This window comes from Protopterus annectens, chromosome 3.part1 (assembly GCF_019279795.1).
Source record: "Protopterus annectens isolate FY-2018-M chromosome 3.part1, PAN1.0, whole genome shotgun sequence".
NCBI lineage: Eukaryota > Metazoa > Chordata > Ceratodontiformes > Protopteridae > Protopterus > Protopterus annectens.
Window position 1 is genome coordinate 1257045513 of NC_056732.1, and position 27695 is coordinate 1257073207.

A 27695-nucleotide genomic window follows, 5' to 3' on the forward strand; every position below is an offset into this window, starting at 1 on the left:
TGGTTATCCATGCTATTTATTGCTAGTCACCCTCATTTTGTATCTTGTTCCATGTTTTTGCACATGTACATCACTGTATGACGTGCAGCTGTTTCCGCAGGGTCATATGCGTGGATATGGATGTTAGTTGGGGTCCTCAGGTGTGCATATTGTACATGATATTACATTACTTAACACATGGCATTCATGCCTCAGGTGGTGCTGCAGGGCCACCTCTGTCGGATACACATACTACACTCCCTGTACATTTGGAAGCAGGTTGTGTCATGTTAGGCATCCCTGTTACTGTATGAGTGAGTCAGAGCGGTATCAGTCCCAGTGTTCCTACTGACCAAGCGTATGTGCTATGTGTTGCCTCTTTGCCAAGGCCAGGGCATACTGGGCATGCCTCCTTCTGCCTACTGGGACAAGGTCAGGTTGTTCCTCCTCCGAGTCACCCCTGCCTGTGGTGGCCTTGGCAATGGTGGGGATGTTTGGCCCAGCCCTGTGCTGGTCCTGCTGCAGCTGTTTCCGCAGGATCATATTATGTAGCATAGCACATATCATGATCATTTGGGTACATGTAGTTGGTGTGTACTGCAAAGCTCCACCAGATGTGTCCAGACACCGAACTGCGGACTTGAGCAGCCCAAACACACGCTCTATGATATTACGTGTTTGTGTGTGTGCCTCATTATGGTGTTCCTGTTCAGGTGTGTGTGCATTTCTGATGGGTGTCATCAGCCACGGCTCAAGTGCATAACCTGCATTCCCCACTAGGTGTCCGTGGGAAGTCCCCATTGGCAAATGATTGGTACAGCTGCGCCAGATGCCAGATGTGGGAATCGTGGTAGCTCCCAGGGCAGCCAGCACACACATTCATTATTATGCCCTGGGCATCACACACGACCTGGCAGTTGATGGAGGGGTATCCCTTGCGGTTAATGTAGGCTCTACCCGGCTCACCGGCTGGTGCTTTGATGCGTATGTGCAGTCTATTGCACCTAGCACCTCAGTGTATCCCGCTATTTGCTGGAAGAGACGTATATTGCTGGCCACAACCTCACGGTCATTAGGGACATATATATGATCACTGACATGTGGTGACATGGCATCCAGGAACTGGTGCAGTACCCTGGAGGCTGATGCCTGTGATATCCCCATCATATCGCCAGTTGGTCTCTGGAAGGTACCTGTTGCTAGTATTCTTAGGCCAACACATACCTTGGTTTCCACTGGGATGGGTTCCCCTCTGTTGGTTCTGTGTGTGAGGCGTGGCCTGCACAGCTCAACAATCTGCTGCAGGAGCTCTCTGTCCACTCTATAGTGCTCTACTATCTCCAGCTCATGTAACCCATGGTAGGTGACCCTGGGCCTGTATACTCTTCTCCTTCTCCTCACTCTGGGTTGTCTGTCAGCATCTGCATTGTCACCACCCTCAGCAATTCGCCTATGCCTGACTATAATAGCTATGGCAGCCCCTAGCATTTCTGCTCTGAGTTCAGCTTTTTTCAGTTTTCAATTCTGATAGCTTAGTTTCTGGCAGTATCTGTTGTGAGAAACAGCCTGCACTGCTCCTTGCAGTGTTTTAAGTGCTGGGTTGGGCTTCTAGTCTGCCTGTGTAATTGCATGCTTCTAATTGTTTCCACCAATTAACTCCAGTAGTATCCTCTGGCAGTTTACCTGGATTTTAGTTGTTTCCTGTTTCCTCTCTGTTTCCTGAGGGGGAGCAATGTGCACACCAGCTTAAACACGCTCACAGTTACTTAAACGCGCGCACACATCCTTACACGGTGTTACACGCGCGCACACATCCTTACACAGTGTTAGCTAGGCTGATTCATGCTAAAACACGTGCACACTGCCTTACACACGTGCACGCCCGCACAAACCGTTGTAAACAGTTTGCAACACGCCCCACATGTTGAACCTGCCTTACACGCTGCACACGCCAAGATGCACGTATATCAAGAAACTTTGAGTGTAGGGATAGCGACACCCTCAATTTCTTGACTTTCCTAGTGTTCTGTTGGGACACACCTCCTCCCTGATGTCTGTCTGTCATCTTTTACTTTACATTGAACTCCAATCTAGTACATTTTTTACTATCCCCCCCGTGATGGCAGCTACCTCTTACTCTGTTCCTCCCCCTTCTCTAACTCTTACACTACTCAGAAAGTGCTCATTACCTATGTGGCAGTGTGATTCAGTATTGTAACCCTCATTTACATAGGATTGCCTAGTAATGCTTAGTTACATGTCTTACACGGAGCTTCCCCCCCTTGACAACCACTGAACGGAGGCCATATTGTTTTTGGTCTGCAAGTCCCTCCATTGACATTCAATGTAATACATGTATCCCACAATTGTGGGCTTATAAGCTTCGGTTTTCAGTTTTAGGTAGCGCACCCCATTTGCGCGGGTGTGCGCTGCAGTTAAACACAAAAATCCCGTGAAAAAAAAAGTTATATAACTTATTTTTAACAGTTTTCCATGCCAATGGCCACATATTTGGCCATTGGCATGCTTAATGAAACATATGCACCCTTTATTTGGAGCTGACATAGCTCCGTTTTTAATTTTGCAGAAATGTACTCAGTTGTCAGCTGAGTACATCTCGTAGTTAACACGTCCGTTACACGGACTGGTTTTGGCTTCGTGGATCACTCAAATACCTCATTTGCATATCTTGGAGCTGCAAATGAGGTATTGAGCATTTCCACGCCCAGTCCGTGTAAGAGACGTGTTAGCTGTCTCTTACATGGAGATTTGGGCTGTTCCTGAATCAGGAGGCTTACACGGAGGCTTACACTACTCTTGAACTCCGTGTAAGCCTTCCTGAATCTGGCCCATTAACATCTTATGCAGTTTGCAAGCTATATCACATTTGCTGAAGCTTTAAATACAAAGAGCTTCTTTGTTATTGGATGTATACATTTCTTATCTAAAGTAATATATTGGCAATAGATACAATTATGGGAGGGGACAGTTCCCTGTTTACTAAAAGGAAAATTCTTATAAGAATCAAATACTTGATCTTTGTACCAGTCTTTGTTTTAAGTTTCAGACTTTTTAGATATAAAATGTGGTTGCATGTTAATAATTTCACAAATATTTGGGTCAGATTTCAAAATAACCCAATTTTTTCATAATATCTCTTTAATAAAGTCTGTGTGCCTTTTGTGCTTTGTTGACATACCCCATGCAATATTTACTATTATCTTTAGGCCTTTCCTTATTACTCCCAGTATTCCTTCTAGCATTGTAGAAATAGGGTGTGTCGTTCCTCTGGTCAGGATAAAACAGACAAACATTCATGGGTTCAGTTCAGACAGCTTTATTGCACACACATAAGAAATCAGGCTTTGTAACTTAAACTTAAATAAACATAAACAGACTGACTAGCACACTCATACATATTAACACTCTGGCTGTTCTCTCAAAATGGCACTGCTGCCTGCACGTGCTCACTATTTATATGCACATGCTTATATCTAGAAATGTTTCTTAAAAAGTACATTCACTCACTCTGATCTACATCCTCCCACTTGAAATTGTCCATATATGAAATGACAGCATTCAATGACATGCAATTTACAGAAATGATCTTTTGACATGCAGTTATACAGAACTAATTATTTGACATGCAATCATACAAAATTATACATCTCTAAAACAATCATGTCCAGGTTGCTGTATATTTTACACTAGGTCTGGAAATACAACCTGATTGTGTAACATAAAAGAATTGCATCTAGCAACAGGGACTGTCTTCAAGGAATGTTCAACTTTGGGGACAACTGGGACATCATCAGGAACGGGAATGGATACTGAGACATGTTCTTCGGTATGAACTTCGTCAGGTTTGCTCTGAGATCTAGAGTCTGTATTTGTTTGTTTGTTTGTTTGTTTATATTTGTTGACCGGGAGTGTCTGACTGGACGTAGGTCCATTTTCAGTGGAGGCCCGGGGAGAAAAGTTCCACAGTTAAAGTAAACAGACAGTAGTTACATTGGATTACATAGCGATTAACAATTTACATAGCAATTACTTACAAAATATTTATAGATTAAGAACATAGTACATCAGTAGACAACTTGTCACTATTAGACAGAGGCACAGTAAACTAAACTTTAAAAAGGGCACAGTATACTCAAATCAAGGGGTGGCGTAAGCCAAACACAATCGGGCTAGGCTTATAAATGCCCCAGGGCAGATAGCCTAGTATGAACCTATGAACCTATGAACCTATGAACTAGAATCTTTATCTGTGAAGTACATAACAGACATTAACAAATGTTACAAGAAGAAGTTCCTGCTGTATAATAAGTACTGGCTTATGAGCATCTGAGCTTGCTATAGTCAAAGTAGTTAGTGGAGTGGAAAGAAAGGTAGTGGTTGGATGGGGAGGGTGATATTAGAGTGGGAGTTGCAAGGGCATAGCCAGCATGTTTTTAGGTGCGCTTTTAGTAAAGTTTTGAAGTGGGTGCATGATGGTATGGAGGTAATTGTGGGTGGGAGGGAGTTCCATGATTTGGCTATGGTGCAAGAGAATAGTGCTTCACCAGCAGAGTTATTGGCTTTAGTGATCTGCAAGTGATTTTTGTTGCTGGATCTTAGTGGTCTGGTGGTGCGATAGGGTTGGAGTAGATTCTGGAGGGATGGGACATTTAGTGGATGATTTACTAGTTTGTGGGCGAGTGAGAGTTGATACCTTTGAAGGAGGTGAGGGAGTTCAAGCCAGCCCAGTTCAGCAAGTGAGAGACAGTGGTCACTACGGTAGGATGCCCCTGTGGCGAATTTGGCGATTTTGTTGTAGCAGGTCTCTAGCTTGTTTAGATCACATTGCCTTAGGTTGGTATATATTGGACAGGCATAAAGTAGGGTGGAGATAAGGTAGGAATTTGCTATTGAAATCTTTGCTGCTTTGGTGAGAAGTTGCTTATGCTTATTTCTATATAGTGCTCCTAGTTTTTTGTGGACTTTTTTATGGTCAAGGATATGTGAATGTCAAATTTTAGTTTATTGTCTATTTCCACTCCTAGCAGTTTGGTGTGTTCAGATGGGTATATAGTGGTGTTGTCTTTTGCTGTGATGTTAAAGTGAAAGTTGTTTTGAGTATGTTTGGTAGGTTGGAAGATGAGTAGTTTAGTTTTGTTTGGGTTGAGTATTAATTGGGCATAGGATAACCAAGTTTCAACAGAGGAAAAGGCTTCCTGTGTTACTTTTTGCAGTTTGGGTAGGGACTAGGCTGAGCAGATGATGGTTGAGTCATCTGCGTATTGTATGAGTGTGCCATGTTTGGTGGCAGAGGCTAGATTATTGGTGAAAACAGAGAAGAGTAGGGGTCCAAGGATGGATCCTTGGGGAACCCCTATGGAGACAGGTAGTTGGGGAGATATGTCATTCTGCCATATAAAGGATTGTTGGCAGTCAGACAGGTAACTCTGAAACCAGTTGGTGACTGATTGTGAGAAGGATAGGTTATTGAGGACAGAGATAAGTTGTTTGTGTGGGACCATGTCAAATGCTTTAGATAGGTATAGGAAAGCAGCAGAGGAGAGATAGCCATTGTTTTTATGCTGAAGGATAGTGTTAGTAAAGGAGAGTAAGGCAGTGGTGGTGCTATGGTTTGGTTGGAAACCATGCTGAGTATTGGGAAGGAGGTTGTTAGTAAGGAGGTAGTCTGAGACCTGAGAGTGTATGCATCTCTCCAGTATTTTGGAGAGTGGAGAGAGAATAGCTATGGGGCCGTAATTGGTTAGTTCTGTGGAGGGTCCGCCTTTGTGGAGGGGAATTATATGTGATACTTTCCACAGTGTGGGAACGTAACTTTCTGACAGAGATCAGTTAATCAAGATGGATACTGGGTAGGCCAGAGCATCAGCTGTGATTTGTAGGTATTCACTTGGGAGGTTGTCTGCTGCTAATCTGGTGGGCTTAAGTTTAGTTAAGAGTTTTTTTATGTTGGAGGTAGGTACAGGAGAAAAAGAGAAGGCAGTGGAGAGATTACTAGTTAAAGGTGTGGGTTGGAGGGGGGGGGTTGTGTTGTTTAGCTAGTGATAGTATGGTTTGTATGAAGTGTGTGTTGAATGAGGTAGCAATATTTTCTGAGGAGGGAGGGATGTTAGGAGGAGGGGTACTGACTTTACCTGGGTGGAGGATGGAGTTTATGGAGGACCAGAATTGTTTGGGGCTGTGCTGAGAGGAGTATAGGGCAGACTGGTAGTATTGGAATTAGTCCTGTTTTATTAGCTTTTTGACTCTATTGTATCACAGGTATATGATGCTGCAAAATCATTTCTGATACAGGAAGAATATGTTTGCAGTTTCTCCTGTATTTTATACCCTCAGATTCCACTAAATAGGATCTCGGCTCAGCACATATACCTCTCACTTGACCAATTCAATCAAAGCCTTTCACCATTTGCATCCTCACTGTCTCTTCTTCTTTTAATGGACAATGCTCATTTTATCATGGCTGGACTGCTGAGAAGAATGCTTCTTAAAATGTTGGGCTTTGATTTCTATGTTATTTTTAGCATTAGGCACCAACAAACTAGAACTGATAGGCAAGGTTGTTCTGGTTTGCCTAGGTAGAAGTCTCTCAGTAGGCAAACCAATTAAATTGTCACGGGGTATATTTCTGAAACTGAGTAAATTCAAGAAGATATCAGTATTATCATGCTTTGACCTCTCTAGTAATTGCTTTGCACTCTGTACTGCACGTTAAGCAAGGCCATTTGACTGTGGATATTCAGGACTGCTAGTAACATTGTGAAAGTCTCACTGTTTAGTAAATCTCTGAAACAATTGATTGGCAGACTGAGAACCATTATCAGAAATAACTTTGTGTGGACTACTATGGACTGAGAAATGAAATTTAATCTTAGTAACAACAGCACTGGATGTTAGGTTAGGTAGCAAATCGATCTCAAACTAGTTTGGATAAGAGTCTACCAACATTAGGTAATGGTGACTGTTCCACTCAAATATGTCAGTGGCTACTGTTGACCAAGGTAGTTCAGGAATTTAGCTTAGCTGAAGTGGATCTTTTTGTAAATGCAGCTTAGTACTGTTGCACACTGAACAAGAAGAAAGTATGTTATTGATCTTTTGACAGAGAAGGCCAAAATACTTGTCCTCTCAGCCTTCTTTTGGTAGAATCAGAATCTGGATGACCACAATGTAAAATGTGAATGCATTCATATTGTAAGGAAGTAGGAACAATAATTTCTGGACCTTTGATAATGATACCATCTTCCATCAGCATCTCATCTATGTATGGAAAATAAGGTTGCACTTCTGGCAGTACACATTATTGCTTTGACAGCCATCCTGCATTGATGAAGTGGTTGAGCTTTTGCAAAATTATATCAGTCTTTGTATGATCTCTCAACTCATCAAATCTCATGGTAGAAAAATGACGCACTTACATGACATCAATGCCAAAATTCTCTGCATCAAGCTATTCTGTGGTATTTCTGGGTGATCTGGATAAGGTATCAGTCAGGCAAAGTTCCCCCCTTGTACAGACCATTTTGAAATTATACTTTTGCAATCTGAGCACCATTCTTTGTAGTCTTGCTGGAGCAGAATGCATAGGCGTCTTTAAAATAGTGACTAGAGGTTGATGGCCAGTTTCTATCTGGATAGCTCGGCCACGAATATAATCATGGAACTTCAAACATGCGAACACAATTGCCAAAAGTCCTTCTCAATTTGAACATATTGCATCTCAGTTTGGGTAAGAGTTCAAGATGCATAGGCAACAGGTCTATCTTCTTGAAGAATAATTGCAACAAGACCAAATTTGAAGCATCACAGGAAAGAACTACTGGTTTGTGGACATCATAGTATCTTAATGTAGGAGGGTTAGCAATTTGCTGTTTGAGGTTATCAAATGCTCTCTGGTGTTGTTCTAGCCATGCCCATGCAACATTTTTGTGTGTCAGTTCTCTTAAAGGCACTGACAACTCATTAAAGTCAGAGACAGATTTGCCCAAATAGTTAACCATACCAAGAAAATGCTGTAAGGCTTGGCCATTGTCTAGAGCTGGCATCTTGAGAATGGCTGTTTGTTTAGAAGGGTCTGGTCATAAGCCTGTACTGGTAAATAAATGACTGACATAAGCAATTTCTGGTAGTCTGAATTTGCGTTTCAGAGGATTGAGCTTTAAGTTCACTTCACACGTTCTGTCCAGAACTTTCCTAAGAGTTCTATCATGCTCAGCTTCACCATTACCTCCAACCAGTAATCATCAACTATTATAGCAGAGAGGTAGTCTGAAAACATTTACTCCATTGCACACTGAAATGCTTCACTTGCATAACTTATTCCAAAAGGCATCCTGTGGAGTCTGTATCTACCAAATGAGGTACTGAATGTAGTCAGTAGTGAAGATTTGCGATCAAGCATTACTTGCCAAAATGAACTCTTTGCATCTAAGACAGAAAAAATAGTGGCATTTGAGATGAGGGTTGCAATCACCTTGACTGCAAGTATAGGATGATGAGGTCTCTTTAATGCCTTGTTCAAGTCTCTTGGGTCAATGCATATTCTGATTTCATCTGGATTTTTCTTATGAGCAGTCACCATGGAAGGCACCCACTCAGTTGGCTCTGTGACTGGACAAATCACACCTTGCTGCACCATTTTGTCTAACTGGACCTTGACTTTGTCCTGCATAGCTACTGAAACTCTTTTTGCTGGTCTGACCACTGGACTGACCTCTGGGTCTACTTTCATGGAAGTTTGCCCATCTTGTCATCAAAAACATCAGCATATTCTGAGAAAATAGTATCAGTAAAGCTGGAATTGGGATATGTGCTTACATGATGGACTTCTTTGATAAAAGAAAGCAGTTGCATTCTTAAACTTTCTCTGAGACCTAATAATGGCTGCAAAGTTCTTCAGACTACATAAAACTGCAAGCTATAACTTTTCCCAGCCGAATAGTATGAAAGCACTACTATGTCTTCGGTTTGAATCTCTTCACTTCCATAAGCAACACGCTTCACACAATTGCCTAAATTAAGTTGTTCATCAGCCCTCACTTTAGCAAATGTTTCTGCTGACATTACATTACACTTTGAACTAGTGCCTACTTTGAGCTCTGTGGGCTTGCCATGGATCAGGACAGGACAAAATACTTCATTCTTTGCCAACAAATCTACTGCATTAACCTTTTCACCAACCACTGACAAACCATCTACATAGAAAGCAGGGCTGCAGCTCTCTATATGATAAACTTGCTTTTTTGAGTGACCTTTCTTAATAACTGAATGAGGCTTGCTTGATTTGCAAAACTTTTGAAAATGGTTCAATTTTTTTACAATTGTGGCATTGCTGACCAAATGCTGAGCACTTCTCTCTTTTAGAATCATGATTGGCTCCACAATTATGACAGTTAACAATAAGACTTGACTTGGGTTTTGCTGACTCACTCATACTGCACTGAGCATGCCATTTTTACTGAGCTAGTCTTGGAACTTGTTAGAAAACTACGAGGTTTCCCTGGAAAACCTGCAGGGGTTGCTGCTGCCATGGGTTTAAGCCTGTGTCTGCTTGTCATGCGTTGCATGCTGTCTACATTTGCTCTAGAGGCTGTTGAAACCATGCTGTTATAACTTGCAAGCATATTTGTGTGCCTTTCTGTGAGCTCATGGAGTTGACAAACCTCTATGGCTTTGCTTAACATTAAATCACTGTCATGAAGCAAAATCTTTCTCACTGCAGCACTAACACCACACACAAACCTGTCATTTATTAACTCATCTTTCAATTAACTAAATCTGCAAGTTTTGGCCTTATTTCTCAAGTCAGTGATTAAGCTGCAAGAGTTTCACCTGGCTTTCGGTCTCTCATATAAAATGAGTGCCTCTCTAATGTAACATTTGTCTGGGGAGGTTGCACATTTCTCTAAATTTACATTTTAAGCACTCAGAGTCCTCCCTTGATTCAGCTGGTACCACAATATGGTGGTTTTCTCCCTCTCCTGCATATACCTCTGGTGCATACACAAATGAACACTCTCTTTCAATGGCTTCTGACCAAGCTAAGTTAAGCAAAATGAATTCCCTCGTACATGCATCTTTGTCAGAAAAAGCTGTTTGTATGAAAGTATTGTATTCCTGCTCAAATACTCTCCAAGTCTGTGATATATTATGATCAAATACAAGTGGACCTGGTCTGCAAAATGCCTCAACCATATCAACACACAGTAGTGAAGGTGCTTGAAATTATGTATGAAAATACACACACAAATATATATGCCAGAACTTTATGTCAGTGCTTGTAATTATGACCAATAGCACAACAAACTCTTTGAAATAACTGCACTTTGCCAAATAAGTCTCCATAGCACAAAAACACTTTGAAATCAATGTACTTTATGAAACCACTCCTTATCAGTGTAAGTAACACTTCAAAATGACTGTACTTTAACAAACTGTACATAGTGGAAAAAGCTCTAAGAAACAGTTTGAGATGAATGCCCTTTGTAAATAAAATGTATACAGCACAAGAGCCTTTCAAAATGGCTGTACTTTGCAAAATAACTCTGTACAGTGCAAGAAACACTCTGAAATGGTGGCACTCTGTGAATAAATGCACACAGCACAAACAACTTTTTGAAATGGCTGTACTTTGACAGCACTTTGCAATATAACTGCATTTTGCACACAGCAAACTATTTGAGATAATTGCACCGTAATAAAGCACACACTCTGCAACCACTTTGCACACTCTGAGATACTTCGAACAACTCTAGTTATGCTTTGAACGGCTTTGGTCAATGTGAAATAGTGGTTTGTACCAAAAACATGGTCTTTTACTAAAAAACATGAGTCGCCTTGTTCTTTAAGCTTAATTGGCCCATTTATTGTACTCATCTCTTATCATGCTCATTATTCTTTTCTTGTGCCCATTTTATTTTAAACATGCTTGTTATGCAAACCAAAAGTAATTCTGAGCCCCATATGACTATCTCTGCCACTTTTATCAAATATCATGGCTTTGAACATTTAGTTTAATTAATAATGTAGTTTTTGTCTTTTGTTTGATTAATAATATGTTTTGTGCTACTCGTTTGATTAATAATGCATTTTCTGCCTTATAAATGTGCCATTTCATTTTCTTTGACAAATAAATCATCTGTGCAGTTTTCTTTACCTTTAGCTTGTTTCAGGCCCTTTTTTGTTTTGTCTGAACTCCGTTTCACTCAAGCAGCTTAATCTGCCTTCACCTTCAACTCTGTACCTCATGGCTTGAAGAAATTGTACTTTCTACCCTGGTTCTGACACCATGTTGCTCGTCTGGTCAGGATAAAAAAAGACGAACATTCGTGGGTTCAGTTCAAGCAGCTTTATTACACACAAACACATCAGAAATGAGGCTTTGTAACTTAAACTTAAATAAACTTGTAAACAGACTGACTACCACACTCATACATGTTAACACTCTGGCTGTTCTCTCAAAATGCACATGCTCACTATGTATATGCACGTGCCTACATCTGGAAATGCTTTTTAAAGGTACATTCATGCACTCTGATCTACAGGATGCACACAAATCTTCATGTTTAGAAATAACATTTTTAGAGCTGGATGACAGACCCTTAGCTATAAGTGGGCTAAATAGAAAGAGTTTTCTCATTACAGTTGCCATGTGATGATTGAATGAGAGGAAAGTGTCAAGCCAGGTACACAAGCCCCTAACTACATTTTCATTTAGTAATGAAATATTGTCTCTATTATGTGTAGAGAGCAGAGGATTGTTTGCCAAATGAAATGGTACTATACCTGTTTTCATTTAACTTGAGACTATTTTCAAATTACCAAGTATTAACTAGGCTAAGTTTTTTTTCTGAATGGTACAGGTTTCAGAGGGTTTTGACAACAGTATCCAGCTTCCAGTCATCTGCAAACCTAGTCAGCTAATGGTCCTAGGTTTCAGTTTGGACATCAGGGAAGTAAATGCTGACAAGGAGGGAGCCCAACACAGACCCTCTGGGGGTCTCTGCTGAGTACCCTCATACTTTAAAATGAGGCACTTGCCACATGATCTACATGGGTTATATCCTTTAGCCAGTTTGCTATCCATCTGAACTCATACAAATCTATATAAAACCTTTAGTTACTTACAATACCTTCAGGAGGTATGGTGTCCGGTACTGTGCCTACGTCAAAACATTCTGCGTGAACAGCATGACCACTGTGAACAGCCTGTGTGGCACTCTCAAAGAGGTTAACTGCATTTAATAAATATGATCTCCTTTTTATAAAGCTGAACTGCTAAGGGTCTAGCCTAATGAGATTTTTTTATATCATAACTGATACAATTATTTGTGATACACTCCATAGCACTGCAGCTCAGGATTGTAAGACTGGCAGCCTGAGTCACTACTCTGAGGTCATCATATACCAGAGGGCATTATTGATTTTTGTTTTCTTTGAGTTAATGAGTATGGACTTCAATGAATATCATTAGCTAGCTTTAAGGAATCTGTTTCACGTTTTCTTAGATATGTTTTAGTCAGACAGTACTTCTAAAGATAATCAACGCATACGCTTATAAAGCAACATTGATTACTTTGTAGGTTTTTATTGATGCAATTATAACAAATAAAGAAATAAAAAGAATATTCCTAAAACAGTCTTGTGTAACACCACAGTTATTTTTTTTTTTTGCTGAAGTTAACCTTTTCAAGTGAAAAGAGAAGAGTTGGTTATTGTTGCAAATTTGTGAGATGTCACTGATTGTAGTTTAACAAAAAAGAGAAAATGCCCATGTTAAACGTTGTTTAGCTGTTCATTCTAGGGCATATGTTTTCATTTGTATGCATTTATTTTTTGCTCCAGTATGACTTATATTACATTTTTATTTAGTTGTATTGTATGGAGTGGTAAGGCAGCAAAGTATTGTTCATAGTTAAAATGTGGAGTCATCACATCATAGTTAACCTTGATGTACAATATCTTTCATTTTTCCTTTCTGTCCTTTTTTCCTACTTTTCTCTTTTTGTGATAAGATAATAACAGTGTTGTGTATTCAATGCAGTGCTAACAGTCCTGCAAGAAAGGAAGAATGTGGTTAAAACTGGTGTTCCCCTTTCTGCCATGTCTCAATATATGTGTTACTTTGAAGGAGCTCATAGTATGTTGCAGATGCAAACATATTTCATTTAATAAGGTTTCTTTTGGTTGAGCATTTCACTGATAGGATCACAGTGATGATATTATAAGTTTGGCATTTAATCACTATCAATGGGTACTGGGTGACTTAAATACAGAGAGCGAGGAAAGGGTGGTGTTGGTGCTTAGTATGCATAATGGATAATTCTGTTTACTGAGGAGTTTTATGATCAAAATAAATATAATGTGAACTGCACTTTCCCCACCTAGCCTTCTACTCTCTACACTAATTGTATTTCCATACTACTCCTATTTCCAGCAACTTTGCTCCATGGACTTTACTTATTTTTTATTGTTGTCTAATGTATATAATGTAAATATTGTAAATAGTGTGCGCTCCCTTTTATCCCCCTCCCTAACATTTATGCTTGTTCCACCACTCTGCCCGAACAAGACTCACATTCTATGTAACCTTTTTAACCAACCATGTCAATATATGACTCATATGCTATGTAATCACTGTACCTCATACTGTCTCTGTATCACACTTTACCAGTATTCATAAAACTTAATATTATCTGTTCTATCGTAATGTATCTATATCTTTGAATCTTAATTTTAATTTTACCTGTTGTTTTTTAATTTTACTATGTAATGTGGAGCTTTTCTCCCCGGACCTCCACTGAAAACAGGCTCTTGAGCCCAGTGGACCTCCCCGGTCATCAAACTGAAATAAATAAATAAATAATAAATAATGGTATTTTAGTGTTAGAAGTCAAACAAGGATAAGTTATGCTAAGCCCATCATACATTATGAGGAAAGAACAGAATTGTGTTTTAAGACTTCACTCAAAGGATTCCTCTTGTTTGTTAAGGCTTGTTGGTTTAAGCAGCAGGGAATGCTAAAGAGTATGTGTACTTAAGTTAATGTTGAAGAACCTTTGTTGTGGATGAGTCCGAGTAAGATGTTATATATGTACACCACTGCCTTTTGTGATTTGCATTCTAGACTAGATTTTTTTGTTATGTTTCCATTAGTTTTTTTCAGCATGTTGTGTCTGTTGGCACTCGTCTTGAGTACCTCTCTGGTCACTCTTCTGCATTTTGTTTAATTTCTGGTATGCAGCATATTAAGGATTTGATATGCAGGGACACCAACTCACTGCTGCATAATGAAAGTTAGGTTCATAGGTGTGTACTAGGCTAATCTCCACTGGGTCTTTTCTAAGCCTAGCCATGCATCCCAAATATCTGGCAAGTTCTAGTACCCTTGGTAGTGTAAGAAGGGGATTGGAGATAAAACATTTATAAACAAGGGCCTGGAAGATGAACCATTTACTGGCTGCCTGTGTCCATTAGAGACATAGGTGGCAAACCAAAGGTGAAATTCAAGTCCCCATCCACTTGTCTAAGTTACTCTTAAATTGGGTGAGGGAGGAGCTCTGCTTCACATGGATGGGGAGCCTGTTTCAGAGAAGGGGTAGTCTCTGGGGTACATACCTGCCTCTCCAGCAGATCCTGTTTATATCACATGCAATATTTAAGTCTTTAGAATGAGTAATTATGTTGCTGTTTGCTTTGGAGATATGTAGGAGGTCCATCAGAGTGGAGTCCAATCATGCATTGTATGCCAGGCATAGATCTCTCCGACAGAATACAGGGATAGAGATTTGAGGTGGTCTGCATAGGACATGCTATTTATACCTTGTATTGTTTTATTGAGGAACCTCTCTGAACATTTCATGTGCTGTATATGCCTGGTAAGATACATGCCAAATGGGGCATGATAGATCTGATAAATGTTGAATGCAGTGAAACAATGGCCTCTTTAGACCTAGATGTCATACCTTTATTAATAAGTTGCACAATATTGAAAGATTTCTTCACTACCATAGACATGGGATGGACAAATGTTAGATTACTGTCTACATATGCTCTCAAGTCCCTGATTACTGAGTTGACTGTTAGGCTTGTGTTGTGAATATGGTAGTTTCTAGGTGTGGCTGACTTCCCGAAGGATACTATTATGTATTTCTTGGCACTTAGTTTTAGTTCTTAGCTCTGACATCAGTTATTTGTGTATGCCAGCCCTTCCTGGAGAACATTAGTGTCAGTGGGAGATTATATGACTGTTCCTAATTTCTAATACTCAACAAGTTTGGTCAGCCAGAGGCCCTTAATTTAGGCCTTGATTTCAGAAAAGTAGATGCCAAAAAGGTGTGGGCCTAGGACCAATCCCAGAGGTATTCTGCTGTTGAATGGCCTCTTGACAGAGTTGAACTCCCCAATTCTAACTTCCTGTGTCCTATGTATGAGCCAGCTGGCTATCCCACTGGGTGACATAAGGGCCAGTGTCTAGAGGTTTCCTATGTCATTATTGATCATTTCCATGATAATTCTTTCCATGGCTTTGTGTATGAGAATAGAAAGAATTATCATCTGAAGTTTCCAGGAACAGCCTGACTGGGAAAGGGTAAGACATCCAGTTCACAGAGGAGGTAAGGACAAGTATCACAAAAATATATCTGGGCTTTCATAGAAGAGGGGATCAATGGAGAAATGTCAGCATTCAACAGTACATGGCTGTGCTGTTATGCAAGAGAGTAAAGTCCAACTCTAGACAGTATATCTTGGCTGCAGCAGTGGTCTCAGACATCCCAATAAGCAACAAGAACTTGTAGCTTATACCTTGCATCATTTTAAAATATTGGACACGACTGCTCAGTTTGTTACTGTTAAACATCAGATGTGAATGACATTTCTAGTATTTTTTTCTCACAAACTGACCCTTTTGCTGGTCTTGCAAGATATATCTGCCATCTCATACCCAGCTTTAGGTGAACTGTTACATGACTGCTATCAGACTGCAGCATGTTTCACACATTGTGTTCGGTGCTTGTATACAATCCTGCAGGAACTGTTACATGATTCTCATTAGACTGCCGCATGTTTCACGCATTGTGTTTGGTGCTTGTATACAATCCTGCAGGAACTGTTACATGATTCTCATCAGACTGTCACATGTTTCACACATTGTATTTGGTGCTTGTATACAAACCTACAGGAACTGTTACATGATCCTTATGAGACTGCAGCATGTTTCACACATTGTGTTTGGTGCTTGTATACAATCCTGCAGGAACTGTTACATGATTCTCATTGGACTGCCGCATGTTTCACACATTGTGTTTGGTGTTTGTATACAATCCTGCAGGAACTGTTACATGATTCTCATTAGACTGCCGCATGTTTCACACATTGTGTTTGGTGCTTGTATACAATCCTGCAGATGGGGATAATACTGAGTAGCTTTAGTTTTACCATTAATTAATCAGTTGGTTTGCCCATGTTACCTCTGCTACAGTGCAGGTTTTTCAGTGTGCTGTATCCCAGGAATTTATTAATTTATTTATTTACTTTTCTTGACTAGAAAAGTCTCATTGGGCAAACATACCCTTTTCAGCATCTCCACGCAAATGTCAGTGCAGTAGTACAAAGAACAAATGTCACTTAGGGTAACATTTGGATTAATCAAAAGCTTTCAATAAAGTACATGAACATAAAGAAGTGGTGTCTGTAATTCATATGCTTTGGCTGCTGAGAAAGCCTCAGAGTCTGACAGGCTTTACTTGCTGGCATACCATAACAAGGTCTCTTTTCCTCTGTACCAGTATTTTGGAAATGAATGCAACAGATGTGCATCTTGGAAGTTGCAATTATGTTGTTACTTAAACCACATAAGGGTCCATTAGAAGTGCATCTTATAGTTCTGCATTACATATTAATGGAGAACCTAAAAAGGATTTTGCTCTCCAGTGATAGTTTGGACTTGAAAAGTGTAAACAGTCCTCTCTCCTTCGGGTTGTCACTATTGCTTCAGTTGTAGCATGCTATTGCTAAAGCTGACACTAGTAATGAATCATGCAACTTTTCTGAGAAACTGCAAAGTTACATAATGTGATTCAGCGTGTTTTTTTTATTTTTTTTGGCATTATACCCAGTTTCAACCGGGAGGGGGGGGGGGGTTCTCTGCTGAACTTCTGCACATTATGCATAGTATAATAATGGCCAAGAATACTTAATTTTACATATTATAGCAAAACATATATATGTATTTTTTTAATTGTTTTGACATGCATGCACCATAGTTGAGATTCAGTTGTTTGCTTTCCCTAAAACCTATAAAACTGTGAAAAAGCACATAGGCGCCTGATACCTACACTGAAAAGTTCATAAGAATATCTTGAAGCAGCAAAAAGGCATTCTAATTCAAACTTAGAATGACATTTGTACTAGAATGGCCTTTGGAAGTTGACAGGCTGCAGCTTTTACAAACCAGTCAGTTTATAATAAAAGCTTAGTGATTTCAAGTTGAAAAAAATTTGGCTTCCAGTTCACTTCTAAGTAAGATAAACAAAAGTTATTAACACTTAATTATAACATTTTTGATTTCAGGCCTAAAGTGAGTATATGCTTACATACAAAAGTGATCTTTTTTCTTTCTTACAGGCTGATAGGATCATAGGTACTTGCTATGTTTTTGATCTGTGAGGATCTTAAGAAGCCTAGCCTTATATTCCCATGGTAATTTTAGCCATTATATTTTGCATAGAAATAACCATGAGATGGAGCAAATAGCAATATGTTGGGACATTTATATGTTTTTCTTATCCATGAGGGACAAGGGTGCTAAACCAGAGATGAATTTGTGGTTACCCAGCCATTTGTACAAGTTACATCTGAAAAGAGTAAGTGAAGAACTTGGCTTACTGCAGATTGGAAGATGGTTCCATAGAAGAAGTATTCTCTGTCTTACACGCCTAGCCCTCCAAAATGTTTTATTTATTTAGCAAAATATACTGAGATCCTTTAATCGGGCATATATGATATCATTGGACTTGTGAATGTATAGTAGGTCTAACAGAATAGGTTCTGCTGAATCTCTATATGAAAGGCAAAGATCACCTTTCAATAGACTGTATGAGACTGGGAAGAGAGACAATGCTTTAACAGTCTGCAAATCTTTTACAGTTTAGGCCCTTGATTGTTTTAATGAGAAAGCATTCTGGTCATTCCGGTTGTGACAAGTGTTTTGACAGGTACATACCGAAAGGGGCATTATACTCAGTGATAGGACTAATGACTGATGAGTAAAGAGAAACAATTGCATCATTAGATCTGAATACAATATCTTCAGATATAAGTTTTACAATGAAAAAGGACTTCTCTACATCAGTGGATAAGTGGTAATCAAAGGACAGTCCAATGTTGACATATGTTCTTGCATCCCTAACTACAAGATTCATCTTCAGGCCTGTCTTTTCAATGTGATAGTTACAAGGCATGCTTGCTAAAGGACACAGTAATTTCACTTTTTGGCATTTAATTTTTTTTTAGTCCATGGTTTTCTGCTATTTGCTTGGGACAGGACTTCTTGGAGGCTCTTGGTGTACTGTGGGGAGTTTATGATGGTACCAAGTTTCCAGTCATCAGCAAATGGGTCTATATCAGCATTTTGAAAATGTAATAGGTCGAATCACTAAATGTTGAACTGAAATGATCGACCTATTACATTTTCGAATGTCGATAAAAAAAAAATAAAATAAAATAAAAAACTAAAGGGTATAGGTGGGGGGGCAAGCCCCCCTGCACCTCCCACTTGGGGGGGGCTGCACCCCCCCTACCCCACCCCCCACTACTTAAATATACCAACTCCGAGACTGCACTACATAGAGGTAAATGGAAATCTCCCCTTATGGAGATTTCCGTTTACCCGTTCGATGTTCTGCCCTTTCGACATTCTCTATGTGACAATATCAAATTCGATATTGCCAGCATTCAAGATGCTGATAGGGACCCTAGCAAACTTTCTCAGCCCTAAATCCTTAAAATTAACTTTCTCTGAAAAGTAAATAACAAAGAGAGGTGGCCCAAGGACTGACTCCTAGGGTACATCACTAGTGACAGGTCTTTTGGATGAGGTAGAGCCACCCACACTAACTTCTTGGGTTGTATTTGTCAGTCAGTTTGCTATCCAATGAATTACATGGAGATTCACATTTAACTGGGATATTTTGGCTACAACAGCCATGGGTGGAATGATGTTGAAAGACTTTACAATGTCTTGATATGAGATGTGTTCGCCTTTGTTTAAGTAACTTTTTTGAAGTCAACCAGGTTAAGTAGACAGACCCTACCCTTGACAAACTATATTATCTCTATAGTCATAAGGCTGGTCAGGCTTATAGGTCTATAATTACCTGGGTCTGCTGAAGCCTCACCTTTGCGCAAGGGAATGACTGTCACCTCCCTCCATTCATCTAGCATGAAGCCTGCTTTTTTTATTTTTTTCTGGCTGATATTGAATAGTTTCTGTAGGGGATCAGACAAGCCATGTTTCAGGCAAACCAGTAGGCAGCCTGGTATGTTATCTGGACCCACAGACATAATGTTCTTGGCCATAGATAGTACATTGAGAACTTGGTGGGTAAATGTGTTTGTATGTGATCAGAGAATACTGGAGGGAAGAGAGGGTGAAGTTTGAGCTAAAGTTGTCCAGCAGGCTTTTTCTCCTGGGACTGAATATGTGACATTGCTATTATTAGTTCTGCATAGTGATGGATAATGTTTCTGATTTTCTAACATAATTAAAGAAGGTTATGCAGTTATCCTTTGCCTGGGTGACTGTTTATCAAGGACATTTTTGTATCTTCAGAGTTAGATCTATGTTTGCATGCAAAGAGTTTTTTGCTTTATTATAAAGCCTGTTTATATTCAGGCACTACCATAGGGGTTTATTTTCAAATTTGGCATCATATTTATTTCTGAGCAAACCAGTTGTAGACATGTAGTTGTATACATGTGCATAAAATTAGGCATAGCATTGAGGTCATTAAGATGGAAAGGGCTTTTGCATTTAGCCAGGTCATCTCTTTATTTTAGTTATTAGTCTTTGCATAATCTTAGAATACCAAGGTATTGAAAGATGCTTCAGGCTTCGGTGTTACAAAGAATGTGATTCATTGTGGTCTGATTTGACTAGGGATGATGTTATGATTGGTGTGGGACAAACCTGCCCATTTTGTTAAGGGTCAAGTCCAGGATTTTAACACCCCCTGGAATGGGTGCATACTAACTGGTCCAGAGTTTGCATTGATGACGTCTAGAAATTTCTGGGCATACACATTTCAGGATGGATAAGTCTCCAAGTTTATGGAGGGTAGTTGAGGTTTCTTAAAAGAATGTTGTTTGGCTTAATACATAGGGACTCCATGCTAGTTAGGCAGGAGGTATAGTCCAAGGGGTACATAGAGGGAGTCCTATAGTTATCTATGAGTTGATAAAGAGTTTTGATAACAGTAATATGCATGTGGAGGAGTTCCAGGTTACTATCTCATCTAACAAGTCTGGAGATGAAGTGTTTATTTAAGAATATGGAGACATCAGTGATTTTTGTGTCTTTCTCTAATGCTGTGCTCTTGACCATGTGCTAGGCATTGAACCCTGTACTAATGGAGTGTTTTCAATCTTTTAGAACCAGGTCTCTGTAACGATACATATATCAATATTTACCAGGGTAAGGAGTGGCTGTAGGGGGAGGAGTTTGTTGTTAAGGCTCCTAACACTGAGCAACAATACCTTAACTTTATCTGGAGCCTGTTTAGTTATGTTGGACACTTTAGAAGACTGACATTTCCTAAAAAAGGCATTATGGGGTGGAAAAAGATTTAGGTGATATATGAAAACCTTGAGGGAAGAGATGCAGGCCTTCATTGATAAAGCAGTTGGAAATGTCTGCCATCTCTTCACAGGCTGATATATATTGTACCTCTATGAATGATAACAGAGGCTATGCCAATTATTGAACTCAATAATCTTTGTTCATATTGCAGCATCATTCTTGGTAAAGGTAGAATGCCACTCAAGACTGAGTTCATACCAGCCTCAGCCACATATTCCAAGAGCTCTGTCATGTTTGTCTCCATATAGTTCAGGTAAATACATGACAAGGACTTGAGTGTTTACATCATGTGGTGAGTTCTGGTTTCTGACTGACTACTAGCCATGACCCTTTCTTCACATAGCCTGGAGATGGTACATCTTTGTGTCTCATTATGGAGTCACCTAAGATATTGGATTGTGTGGACGTTTTCCTTGTGGGCTTTTGAAATGAGTCAGTGTGACTCTTAGTTACACATTTCACAGTAGGTGCTAACTGTGATGTGTGTTTGTGAGGCTGCATATAGGAGGCCTTTGTGGTTTAGGTAGGTTACTGTTAAGAATCTTAGCATATGTAGGTCTATGTGTTTAGTCTGAACTGTGTGTCCTTTGTTTACTGCTGGGTTGTGTGGTAATGACAACTCATGTGTTATTTGTTGTGGCTTTGTGAAAGAGCTTTGCCTCCAGTATTGTTGTATAACAGCATCTCTCACACATTGTGTCTCCCGGTTTAAGAAGTATGTGGTTGTCAGTAAACAATTGCTACGTTGTCTCAGGATACCTATTTTAATCAGTCTGGCTACAGAGATGGTTGAAAAATGCAGATCAATCATTCCAGGTGTTTACTAATGTGGGCTGAAAGGGGCACTCTGCCTATGTGTATGGAGCTGATTTACTGGAGATGCTACTAGTCTTAAAAAGGCAATCTAAGTTTGCAATCTAGTGTGAAGAAGAGCCTCTTCATACATTAGTCAATATTTAAAATCCAATACAAATTGGGAGAGTAGGATGGAGAAAGAAAATGAAGGCTCTAAATAACTGCTTTTATTCAGTTGAGTCAGCCACACCACTGGGCAGTAGGCAGCATAGCACTAAATTCCTTTATTTATAACACCGGAAGTAAGTAACAAAATCACAGGAGAGCACATCAGTCAATAGCAAGACACCTGAATTTAGCCACAGAGGCAAGTAATACCCACAACTAGCCTGGAACCCTTCTTCTGACACCAGAAGAAACCAGTAAACTGATTATAGCAAAAACTCACTAATTTAGGAGAAACAATGCAAGTTGTATAACTACTGTCAATATTAAGCAATTTTACAAAAGTTCATTTAGCCTGGTGAACAGCTTAAGGGGAGAGATTTCATTAAATGATACTTAATAACAGCCAAAAAACAGGGAGAGGGACGTAATTATGGGCTCAAATTATCTTAAGAGGCATACAACAACAGATACACTGGGTTTAAGAAAGCAACTGTACCAGGGAGCATGGGAGGGAAAACTATTACACACCTAACTCTGAAGTTGACTGGCCTGGAAGTACCTTTATCCCGACACAAGTCCTGAACTACCCTGACACACTAACTGCATAAGAAAGAAGTTATATTTAGTATCAGCAGTTAAAGATCTTAACTAAAGCAGATACAGACTGTTACGTTGAAATTAAAAGTAGATCAATAAATGAAAAATTTTAATTTATCTTTTTTTTGCTGAATGTAATGAAACCATTGCAAACTAGCAGCAGTTGAAAAGAACACAGCAATAATAGCTTGGGAATTTAGTTGTCACTTATCCCTACAGCTGACTGGCCTGGAACTGCCGCAATACAAACATAAGTCCTAAAGTAGACTGACATACATTCACCTCATATGAAAGAATCTAGGATTTAATACCAAACCTTGTCCACCTAAATGGCAAAATGTCATGCAGCTATTTACTAGAATTACTAATACAAGCTTGAAGACCTTTGTTAAAGCAGATATAGACTGTTAAACAAACGTAAAAACAGATCAAGAAATTAAAAATCTTCACTTATCTCTGTTGCTAAAGGTGATTTTCTTTCTTGCCAGTTTATTAACTGGGTAGATGGGCTGGTCAGCCAACCCTTTTCGGCCTGGACTTGGGCTCCTTATACAGAAACAGAAATTGTTATCAGTCCAACAAGACATACAGGAAATATTTTTATTCTTTTTATGTGCTGAGGCATAACAATGACATAAATATTGATTTTTTTAAGACTCAAAATAGTTGTCCCTTTGCCTTTGAAGGTTGCAGCCCAACCTAAGGATGTTTTATAACTAATTATACCAATAACAATTTTTGAAAATGTCATTTACCTCACAAACACAATATAATGGGTTTGATTCTCACCTTTGGTCACTGTCTGGTTATTGGCTGGGTATGTAATTGTTTGTAGACTGATTTTCTAGCATTTACCTATGAATATATACAATGCTGAACTGTTTGGATAAATATGCTTGAATATACAAACAACAGAAATAACAAAAAGCAAACATATTTCTGTGAGCAGGCCACCTGAAAACATTCATCATTTAAATGGTTAATGTCTCTGAATTCATTCAGTAAGGTTCTTCAGATAATACAAACTCATACTATGCTTTTAAATTATGGGAGGACAGAGCTTGCAGCAGCTGAGTAGGCAGCAATGTTCATAGGGCACTGGGTGAATAAGTAAAATCCTTGGAAATGAAAATTGTATTTTGTAATGGCGTATTGAGCAAATAATAATGTCTGACAGGAAGTGTGTTATTCGGGTGATGTGAAAGGCATCAGGTCTCTACACCCCTGGAACAGCATTATTTCACATGTGACACTCACCCTGGATGGCATTATTGAGCTTAGACAATAAGCTATGTGTTAAATTGTTTCATATTTACTTTTCAGTAGGATATACATTTCTTTATATTTTTCATGTAAAGCTTTGTAGTTATAGCATATGCAGTTTTTTGGAAGACGTATTTTATAAAAAAAATATAAATTATATATGTCATTATTTTCACACATATGTGCGTATACACAAACACACACACACACACACACACACACACACACACACACACACACACACACACACACACACACACACACACACACAGACACACACACACACACACACACACACACACACACACACACACACACACACACACACAAATGTGCCCAGCAATTACAGACACTTTCCTAACTGATACATCCCACTTGTCATTATGATCAAATGAATGAAAAAATAAATCTTACAGTGGAAAGCATTGCAACCCATCCATCTGTCCCTGATTTTTTGAAACATTCTTGACGTCTCCTTTATTTTCTAATGAACCATTCAGGTTTACAGTCAGTGAATAAAGCTAGACATTAAAGTTTCATACTTTATATTGTTCAGATAGTGTGTTGATGAAAAAAACTATTTGAATCAGAATTCTTGAATAAAAAGTTGAAAGTTATGCATTCTTCCCCCTCTGTGGCTTGTTCATTGTCTCTCGAGGTCTCATCTCTCTCTGTTTCTGTGTGTCTCTTTCTCTCATGCACACACATACACACACACACACACACACACACACACACACACACACACACACACACACACACACACACACACACACACACACACACACACGTGCACACTTAAACAGACACTCACAGAATTGATTTTTTATCACTTCATTGACTCTAGGATTTTAAAATCACACTTATTGAGGGGTAATATAACTGCTACTTTTATTGGAGTTATTTTTGCGAGTTGACTTTTTTATATCCCTTTTTAAATTATTTTATGCACAATAAAAGTAAAGTCATGTTTAGTAAGTGTAAAAAAATGAGGAATCTGGGCCCACTATATGCAGAGGAGGAGCGATGTTTAAAAGAAGGCAGGATCTGAATGAGCTGTGTAATGGTTCACTGACAATGACTGCATATATTAAAAGTGATGTATAATATTTGCAGCTACAGTTGTGTTGGTACTGTTTGGCTACAGTTGTCAGCCTGGTTTATAATGTATAATGTTTGCAACTGAACTTGTGTTGGGATGGTTTATTTTCATTTATATAAATGTAAGATTGCCTATGTCATACGTGATAATTTAATAAAGATGTTTCTTGTTTAAAAAAAAATTCATTTTTTATGTAAGTAGAGGACTTGTTTTTTACCTAGCTTTACCTGTACATTAACACCTTATTGGAAAATGTGATCAAAGTGATGATATAACTTTTGCCCGTTGTCTAAACTTTATTTAAAATGTGAATAGCAATGTATATGCATCTTACGAAATATGGTCAGTCAGTTCTGAGCTAAATATTACTAATATAGTCACTATTTGGATGATGCCAGTGTAAAATTACGTAAAGCCCCCCCCAAAACACACACACATACACACACACACACACACACACACACACACACACACACACACACACGCACACACACAGGAAATGAAGTTGAAAGCAAGATTGACAATTAGGTTTATTATCTAAAATACCGAATGACACAGATGAACTAAAAGCAGTAATATACTAGCAAGCTAGAGAAAAGTGTACTGCCAGAACAATACCCATGAAGAGTGCACTAAACTGGACAGATGCAAGACTGAAGTGCCTTGGTAAGAGATCACCAAATGAACTTGGCTGATATACAAATTAAATATGAAAATATGGATCATATTGAAGAAGACAAATGAAAAACTTCCTGAGGTTGGTAGGACTTAAGCAACAAAAGAGAGTAATATGATGGATTTTCACTCTGTAAAGCTCTTAATCTTGATTCAGAATACCCTCTTATCTTTGATAGAGGATACAGATCACTGTAGCCCTCTGGCCAAGGAAATGCTGCCCTGGCAGAGATAATAACTAAGTTGTTAAATTTACTGATAAGAAAATAATTCTCTCAACAGCTTAAGAAATTACCCATTTCCGTGTATGGCCCCTGGTTCCTTATTTTTATAGGACTACTTTTCTGCAATTTTACAAAAGAAAAAAGCTTTTGTATCAATTTGTATCTTACTAACATTAAATTTCCATTGACACTAAGCATTAAACTGAAAGGATCGTTCTCTGCTCCAGAATCTGCTGTCTGATTTTTGCATGCACATATCCTGTGTACCCTTTATAAGGATTTTTTGAAAGGGAAGTCTGATTCATAAATTATAGGAAATCTATATTTTCTAATTGCTATCTGGAATATAATAGTTGCCATCTATTTTTATGCTAAACGAAATATCTATAAAGGTCAATTAGTAAGGGTTTCTGGAATGCATTCAGACCTTGACAATCTTAAAATTGAAATAGATCTTGTAAGCCCTATGTTTTTGAAAAGAGAATAGCCCACTAGCTTGTTAGAAAAAAATATCTAACAGGATTTTGAATTGGTGGGGTACTAAATTTAAACCATTGTTAGGGTCACATAAAAATCTTTTCTCTCCTCATGATAATCTAAACTATGGCCAGATGGTAGATCCTTATTTACATTCTTTTGTCATTACCTTTAGGTCATTGTCAAAGTAAAAATGATCATTAGACAAAATTGGAATATCCTGAAGGTAGACCAACACCTTTATAAAATTTTGGAGGACACTCCACATTTTGTTTACAAAATTGGGCATAACTTGAAAAACCTTTTCAAGCATCAACCTTTATTAAACAATTATAAGTCACACAAAGGTACTAGAAGATGTGGGTCTATATTACAATGTCAAACTAAAACAAGTTTGAATGTTGTAATATCGAACCCTAAAGTCCAAAGGTGAAAAATAGCAAAGCCACAGCACATCGACTTTTTTCCCAGGGAAAAAAAATTGGCGGGCCGCTTTTGGGTCTTTTCTATTTCCTCCGCTGTAGTGCGATCTCAGAGTTGGTATATTTAAGTAGGGGGGGTGAAGCCCCCCTCTTCAGTTTAAGTTTAAGTTTTTTTTTTGTCACAGAATAGCAATTGTTTTCCCTGGGAAAAAAATCACTGTTCTGTGCTTTTGGTTTTGTTGGGTTTCAGACAGTAGGGTTTGATATTGCAACAATTGAACTTTTGTAAGTTCGACGTTGTGATCTAGACCCAAAGATGTGGTGCATACAGTCAATGTCAATATGGGTTAGAACAAGAATATCTTACAGTAGATGATCCACCTCATAATGGTTATTTAGGTGATGGGCAGTGTGGTTCTAAGGGTGTTATGTATATTGCTGTGTGTAATGCCTGTCCAGGTTTCTATACTGGAAATACCGAAAGGCATTTTCAAATAAGAATTTATAAATGCACTTATGCCATCTCTAAAAGAAATAGTAATAATTGTTTATTCAAATGCACTGCTAAATGCACTACTCTTCCAAAATGTTATTTTGGTATTTTGGAACTGGTACCAAAAACAACTGGGGGGGGGGGGTCCTTGGGAAACAAAACTAGAACTTATATGACATTTAAAACTTATACCCAGGTTTGAACGAACACATTTCTATTGTTCTTGTGCTTAAATTGAGATCAGCAAACTCGTGATCTATTTTTTATGGACAGCTGTATGTTGTTTTAAACTATTTTTCATTTTTTGATGGTTTGTTATACATGTTTTTGGCACTGCATTAATGGACTATAGGACACTTTTTTTTTTTCTTTTCCTGTTTTGAAAGTGTCTTTAAAATTTGATGGCCAATCAAGGTGACCTAGTAATTAATTGTTAATTGACTCCATTATTTAAGGAGATGTAATGTACTTCATTGTTAGTTCTGATGAAGTCCACATGTAGTGGGACTAAAGTGCTTAACTGGTTTATTTTAAATATTTATTAAAATATACTCTTTTATTTTTACTGAGTATTTTCCAATCTGTTCGACACTACATGAGCCATTACTGGTTTTATGTTTGGCTG